Source organism: Symphalangus syndactylus, chromosome 18 (assembly GCF_028878055.3).
Source record: "Symphalangus syndactylus isolate Jambi chromosome 18, NHGRI_mSymSyn1-v2.1_pri, whole genome shotgun sequence".
Classification (NCBI taxonomy): Eukaryota; Metazoa; Chordata; class Mammalia; order Primates; family Hylobatidae; genus Symphalangus; species Symphalangus syndactylus.
In genome coordinates, this window is record NC_072440.2 from 85,476,620 (window position 1) to 85,484,795 (window position 8,176).

The window sequence follows — 8,176 nt, forward strand, 5'->3', positions numbered from 1 at the left end:
TGCCTCCCAGGTTTAAGCAATTATCCTGCCTCAGCCTCCCGAGTAGCTGGGACTACAGGTGCCTGCCACCATGCCCAGCTAATTTTTGTATTTTTAGTAGAGACGCAGTTTCACCATGTTGGCCAGGCTGGTCTGGAACTCCTGACCTCAGGTGATCTACCCGCTTTGGCCTCCCAAAGTGTTGGGATTACAGATGTGAGCCACCATGCCCAGCCCTGATCACTAATCTTGAGGTGGTCATTGGATTCTGGAAGCTTGGTCCTCTAAGAGCAGGATCAAGTCAGATTCAGATAAAACAGAAACTCCCAGTTAAATTTGATTTCAGATAAGCAATGAGTCACTTTGTAGTATGAGTATGTCCCTAGTGTTTAGGACATACTTATGAAGCTGTCCTCATAGGGTTAACAAGAATCCTGGACAGAAATAGAGTTATAATTAAGCATTAATGAGGCTGCACTTTCACCCACTTCCTTGTAACAGAAAGTCACATAGCACTAGATACTGACCACTTGAATCCCCATTGTTCCTATAGATTGGATCTCTGACATTAGAATCATAAAGCTTGGCTGGGCCTGTGATCCCAGCATTTTGGGAGGCTGAGGCAGGTGGATCGTTTGAACTCAGTGACCCACCTGGCCAACATGACAAAACCCTGTCTCTACAAAAAATACAAAAAATAGCCAGGTGTGGTGGATCTGTGCCTGTAGTCCTAGCTACTCGGGAGGCTAAGGTGGGAGCATCACCTGAGCCTGGGGAGGTTGAGGCTGTAGTGAGCCATGATTGGGCCACTGCACTCCAGTCTAGGCAACAAAAAAAAAAAAAAAAAAAAAAAAGAATCATAAGGGTTTTGTTTGAGAATTGCTCAAGATGTTTTTCAGGTCCCTGAATTCCAGTGAAACAGCTGATGCCCACCAGTTTGAAGACCCCCACAGAGGAATGAAAGCAACATAAGAATAGTTTCTTCATTTCCTTGTCCCATGACTTCATGCACTCTTTGCCTAATCAATGATCTCCACACTTCAGCCCTCTCTAAAACCCTTAAAAACCCTAGCCCCAGGCCAGGCGAGGTAGCTTACACCTGAAATCCCAGCACTTTTGGAGGCCAAGGTAGGAGGATTGCTTGAGCCCAGGAGACCAGTCTAGGCAACAAAGTGAGACCCTGTCTCTATAAAAAATAAAAAAATTAAAAAAATTGAACCAGGCATGGGCACACGCCTGTGATACTAGCTGTATGGGAGGCTGAGGCAGAGTATTGTTTGAGGCCAGGAGGTCGAGCTCCAGTGAGCCGTTTTTACGCCACTGCACTCCAGCCTGGATAACAGAGAGAGACCCTGTCTCAAAAAAACAAAAAGCCAACAACAAAAAACCCCCAGCCCCTGACTCCTTGCAGAGATAGATTTGAGGTTTCCTCCCTGTCTTCTCATTCAGTGGCCCTGTATTAAACCTCTTTCTCTGCTGCAACCCCGTGTCTGGGTGTATTGATTTGACAGGAGTGTCGGGCAATTAACCTATTACAGTTACGCTTAGAGTAAAAAATGATTCATTATTTATCTGAAATTCAAATTAGATATGCATCCTGAATTTCATTTCTCAGTCTGGCACCCTGCTGGTCTGGCATCCAGCTCAGAGCCCTTGCTCAGAGACAGTGACTATGACAGCAGCTAATTGAATTAGTGCATCTCAGGCACGTTTTCCTTTCTATTATGCTGTTGACTAAGCTTATGATATTTTCTCCCTCTGACTCCGTTGCATCTCTAAATTGATACCAGCCCCCTTGGACATGGCCTTCACCCTAGGAAAGTCTAGGTTCCTGTATTTAACACCCTTCTCTTTTTTTAAATTTTTTAAAAATGTGTTATTTTAAAAAAAATAGAGACAGGGTGTTGCTGTGTTGCCCAGGCTGGTCTTGAACTCCTGAGCTCAAATGATCCTTGTCCTTTGGCCTCACAAGGTGCTATGATTACAGGTGTGAGCCACTGCACCCAGCCCTGTATTTAACACCATTCTGATGCAGATCATCAACTCCAGTAGTCTGGGGCTGGGCATCTAGAAAATTCGGAGCACAGACAGATTGAGAACACTTTCCTCTTTTGCATACAGTTTCAGGGTATTCCCAGATCTCCTGAAGCCCAGGCGTGGATTGCCCCTGAGATAACTTCTTATCCAACCCCCTGCTTTTCAGAATAGAAAACACAGGCCCAGAAAGAAGGTGACTTGCTCAGTCAATAGCAAATGACTGTGAGCTAGTCAACTCCATGTATTTATTTATTTGGCTTAGATTTATATGAACTAGTTTAAACCTGATAGTAATAAAAAAATTCACTGGCCCTACAAATGCTTAATTACATTTAAAGTAATACAACCTATGAACAAATGAACTGTAAAAAGATATTTTTGGCCAGGCGTGATGGCTCACGTCTGTAATCCTAGCACTTTGGGAGACCGAGGCAGGAGGATCACTTGAGTCCAGGAGTTCCAAACCAGCCTGGGCAACATGGTGAAACCCCATCTCTACAAAAAATAAAAAATTAGCCGGGCGTGGTGGCACGTGCCTGTAGTCCCAGGCTGAGGTGGGAGGATCACCTGAGCCGGGAGAAGTTGAGGCTGCAGTGAGCCATAATCGTGCCACTGTACTCCAGCCTGGGCAGTAGAGTGAGACCCCCACCTCACAAAAAAAAAAAAAAGATATTTTTGAACTTTTGGGAGAAAGTAAAAATGATCTATAGAACGAGTTCTCTCGCTAGTTTTATTGGTTGTATTAGCTTCCTGTTGCTGCTGTAATTACCACAGAGTGAGTGGCTTCCAACAACAGAAACTTATTATACAATTCTGGTGGGTAGAAGTCTGAAATTCAGTCACTGGACTAACATCAATGTATTGGCTGAACTGTGCTTCTGGAGGCCCTAGGGGAGCATCCATTTCCCTGCCTTTTCCAGCTTCAAGAGGCCGCCTGCATTCCTTGGCTGCTGGCCCCACATCACTCTGACCTTTGCTTCTCTAGTCACATCTCCTCTTACTCTGACCCTCTTGCCTCCACAGAACCTTTGTGATTACATTGGCACTACCTGGGTTATCCAGAATACTCTGCCCATCTTAAGCTCTATATCTGAAAAGTCCCTTTTGTCACATTAGGCAACTTATTCCTGGGCTTTGGGAATTAAGGCATGGGCATCTTCGGGAGGCCATCATTCTTCCTACCACAGTTGTGATAAGAGGTATCGTGATTACATTTTTTGAAAAAAGTCCTTAGCTATTACAGAGTGAACTGATTATAGGTGAAATTATTTGCTTTAAAATCCTCTAGACCAGGCACAGAGCTCATGTCTGAAACCCTAGCACTTCAGGAGGCTTAGGTGGGAAGATCGCTTGAGTCCAGGAGTTCCAGACCAGCCTGGGCAACATGGCAAAACCCCATCTTTACAAAAGCAAAACAAAGATTAGCCAGGCATGGTGGCATGGATCTGTAGTTCCAGCTACTCAGGAGGCTGAGGTGGGAGAATCACCAGAGCCTGGGGAGGTTGAGGCCTCAGTTAAGCCAGTTAAGCATGATCCTAGGTGACAGAGTGAGACCCTGGCACTCCAGCCTGGGCAACAAAGTGAGAGCATGTCTCAAAAAAAAAAAAAAAAAAAGAATGAAAGAAGAAAATTGAAGGGATGGGTTGCCCCTCCACACCTGTGGGCGTTTCTCGTTAGGTGAAACAAGAGACTTAGAAAAGAAAGAGACGGGCCGGGCGCGGTGGCTCAAGCCTGTAATCCCAGCACTTTGGGAGGCCAAGGCGGGCAGATCACGAGGTCAGGAGATCGAGACCATCTTGGCTAACACGGTGAAACCCCGTCTCTACTAAAAATACAAAAAAATTAGCCGGGCGTGTTGGCGGGCGCCTGTAGTCCCAGCTACTCGGGAGGCTGAGGCAAGAGAATGGCGTGAACCCGGGGGGCGGAGCTTGCAGTGAGCTGAGATCGCGCCACTGCACTCCAGCCTGGGGGACAGAGCAAGACTCCGTCTCAAAAAAAAACAAAAAAAACAAAAGAAAGAGACACAGAGACAAAGTATAGAGAAAGAAAAATGGGCCCAGGGGACTGGCGCTCAGCATACGGAGGACCTGCGCCGGCACCAGCCTCTTGAGTTCCCTTAGTATTTATTGATCATTATCGGGCATTTCCCAGAGAGGGGGATGTGGCAGGACAATAGGATAATAGTGGAGAGAAGGTCAGAAGGTAAACATGTGAACAAATGTCTCTGCATCATAAACAAGATAAAGAAAAAAGTGCTATGCTTTTGATGTGCATATACATAAACATCTCAATGCCTTAAAGAGCAGTATTGCTGCCAGCATGTCCCACCTCCAGCCCTAAGGCGGTTTTCCCCTATCTCAGTAGATGGAATATACAATTGAGCTTTACACCGAGACATTCCATTGCTCAGGGACGAGCAGGAGACAGATGCCTTCCTCTTATCTCAACTGCAAAGAGGCGCTCCTTCCTCTTTTACTAATCCTCCTCAGCACAGACCCTTTACTGGTGTCGGGCTGGGGGATGGTCAGGTCTTTCCCTTCCCACAAGGCCATATTTCAGACTCTCACAAGGGGAGAAACCTTGGACAATACCTGGCTTTCCTAGGTAGAGGTCCCTATGGCCTTCCGCAGTGTATTGTGTCTCCGGGTACTTGAGATTAGGGAGTGGTGATGACTCTTAACAAGCATGCTGCCTTCAAGCATTTGTTTAACAAAGCACATACTGCACAGCCCTTAATCCATTTAACCCTGAGTTGACACAGCACATGTCTCAGGGAGCACAGGGTTGGGAGTAGGGTTACAGATTAACAGGATCTCAAGGCAGAAGAATTTTTCTTAGTACAGAACAAAATGGATTATCTTATGTCTACTTCTTTCTACACAGACACAGTAACAATCTGATCTCTCTTTCTTTTCCCCACAAAAATAGAGAGGGGGGAAAAAAAACCCTTAGAAAACACAAATGGCAGAAAGTTGATGATTGTTTTTTTTGTTTGTTTTTCTGTTTTTTTTTTTTTTTTTTTAGATGAAGTCTTGCTCTGATGCCCAAGCTGGAGGGCAGTGGCGTGATCTCGTCTCACTGCAAACTCTACCTCCTGGGTTCAAGCAATTCTCCCGACTCAGTCTCCCAAGTAGCTGGGATTACAGGCGCGTGCCACCACACTCAGCTAATTTTGTATTTTCATTAGAGACGGAGTTTCACCATCTTGGCCAGGCTGGTCTCAAACTCCCCACCTCAGATGATCCGCCTGCTTTGACCTCCCAAAGTGCTGGGGTTACAGGCGTGAGCCACCGTGCCTGGCCAGTGATTGTTAAAGCTGAGTTATGTGTACATGGAGGCTCATTGTACTATTTCCTCCAATTTTTTGCATATTTGAAATGTTCCATTATATAAAGTTAAGCATTATAGATCTTTATGTTGTGGTACTGGTCCATGGACAGATGAGTAACTGTGAAAGAATAGGAAGTCCAGAAATGCACCCTAACACATGCAGAAATTTAATAAATACAATACAAATGTGGCATTTCAAATCAGTAGGGATTATTTAAATGTTATTGGAGCAACTGGGTAGATATCTGTGAAAAATAAGTTTAGAGGCCGGGTACGGTGACTCATGCCTGTAATCCCAGCACTTTGGAAGGCCGAGGTGGGCAGATGGCCTGAGGTCAGGAGTTCAAAACCAGCCTGGACAACATAGTGAAACCCCATCTCTACTAAAATACAAAAATTAGCTGGGCATGGTGGCATGCGCCTGTAGTCCCAGCTATCCCAGCTACTCGGGAGGCTGAGGCAGGAGAAATGCCTGAACCTGGGAGGCGGAAGTTGCAGTGAGCCGAGATTGCTCCACTGCCCTTCAGCTTGGGCAACAGAGCAAGACTCCGTCTTAAAAAAAAAAAAAGTTTAGATTCCCACCTTTTACCTTACACCAAAATAAATTCCAGCTGGATAAAAGATGTGACTGGAATAAAAAAATTAAATTGTAAAATCTCTAGAAAGGAACATGGAAGAGCCATTTTGAAGACATTATAATAGTTCTGGAGTAGGAAAGGTCTTCTGTGTGTGATTAAAAAAAACTTGCATGGGGGAAAAAAGCATAAATAAAATAAAAGATATATGACAGACACAAGTTGAATTTCCTTGACGTATAAAGAGGTCTGTATGGCGTAGCCATACAATGGAACATCATGCAACAATAAAGAAGAATGAAGTACTGATACATGGTACGACATAGATGAAACTTTATTTATTTATTTATTTGGAAACGGTGTCTTGCTCTGCCGCCCAGGATGGAGTGCAGTGGCGTGATCTTGGCTCACCGAAACCTCCACCCCCGGGTTCAAGTAGTTCTCTTCCCTCAGTCTCCTGAGTAGCTGGGACTACAGGCGCACGCTGCCATGCCCGGCTAAGTTTTTGCATTTTAGTAGAGATGCGGTTTCACCAGGTTGCCCAGGCTGGTAACTCCTGAGCTCAGGCTCTGCCTGCCTCAACCTCCCAAAGTGCTAGGATGACAGGCATGAGCTACCTCGCCTGGCCAGATGAACCTTGAAGCCATTATGTGAAGTGAAAGAAGCCAGCCACAAATGACAAATTATATATTGTATAATTCCATTTATACAAAATGTCCAGAATAGGCAAAACTATGGAGACAGAGAGTAGATTAGTGGTTGCTTAGGTGTGGGGGTGTTTGGTGGGGGAGGCATGGAGGTGTATGGTGTATGCATGGTGGGGGTGATTGCTAATGGGTACTGGGTTTCTTTTGACAGGGAGACAAAATGTTCTAACATTAGATTGTGATGACAGTTGCACAGCCCTGTAAACATACTAAAACCACTGAATTGTACATTTCATATGGGTGAATTTTATGGTATGTGGACTGTATCTTAATAAAGCCGTTAACAAAAAAATCAATACAAACAAGGCCAAAAACACAAAAGCAAAATGGACAATGAATATAACCAGACAATCCATGGGAAAAGAAGTACCTCTTAGGCCCATGAAAGATGCTCAACAGTGCTCATAATAAAAGAAATACATTAGCCGGGTGTGGTGACACGCACCTGCAGCGCCAGCTACTAGGGAGGCTGAGGCAGGAGAATCACTTGAATCCGAGAGACAGAGGCTGCAGTGAGCTAAGATTGCGCCACTGCACTCCAGCTGGGGCGACTGAGACCCTGTGAAAAAAAAAACAGAGAGAGAAAAAAATATAAGACTGAGCATGGTGGCTCATACCTGTAATCCTAGCACTTTAGGAGGCTTAGATGGGAGTATTGCTTGAGCCCAGGAGACCAGTTTAGGCAACAAAGTAAGAAGGGTATCTCTACAAAAAAATCAACAAAATTAGCTGGGTGTGGTGGCACGTATCTGTAGTCCCAGTTACTTGGGAGGCTGAGGTGGGAGGATTGCTTGAGCCTGGGAAGTTGAACCTGCAAAAGTGATATAAAAGTACAATGAGTATCATTTTCACCTGTTCGGCTGGGAAATTTCAAACAAAGTATGATTATGTGCTGTTGGTCTGACTGTAAGGAAACGCTGTACACTAATGGTGGAAATCAAGACAGTTCAGCCTCTGAGAAGGGCAATTTGGTAATATCTATATAATTAACACATTCATACCCTTTGTCCCAGCCTGGAGCTACCATGTGCCCATGAACTGTCTTCTTCTAGGCTTGTTTGCTATGAGATAATGAGGCTTTACATAATTAAACTCTTATTATGATGGGTTTTCTGGTCTGTGAGACCAAAATGAAAACTGATAATTGTAGCAATTCCACTTCCAGGAATTTATTCTAACGTGTTTTCCCTACGTGTTTTTCTTTTTCTTTTTTTTTTTTTTTGAGACAGAATCTGGCTCTGTCCCCCAGGCTGGAGAGCAGTGGCACCATCTCGGCTCACTGCAAGCTCCGCCTCCCGGGTTCATGCCATTCTCCTGCCTCAGCCTCCCGAGTAGCTGGGACTAGAGGCGCCCGCCACCACGCCCTGCTAATTTTTTTGTATTTTTAGTAGAGACAGGGTTTCACTATGTTGGCCAGGATGGTCTCGAACTCCTGACCTCGTGATCTGCCCACCTCGACCTCCCAAAGTGCTAGGATTACAGGCTTGAGCCACCGCGCCCGGCCACGTGTTTTTCATAGCAGTGAATTGGGAACCACCCAAATTTCCA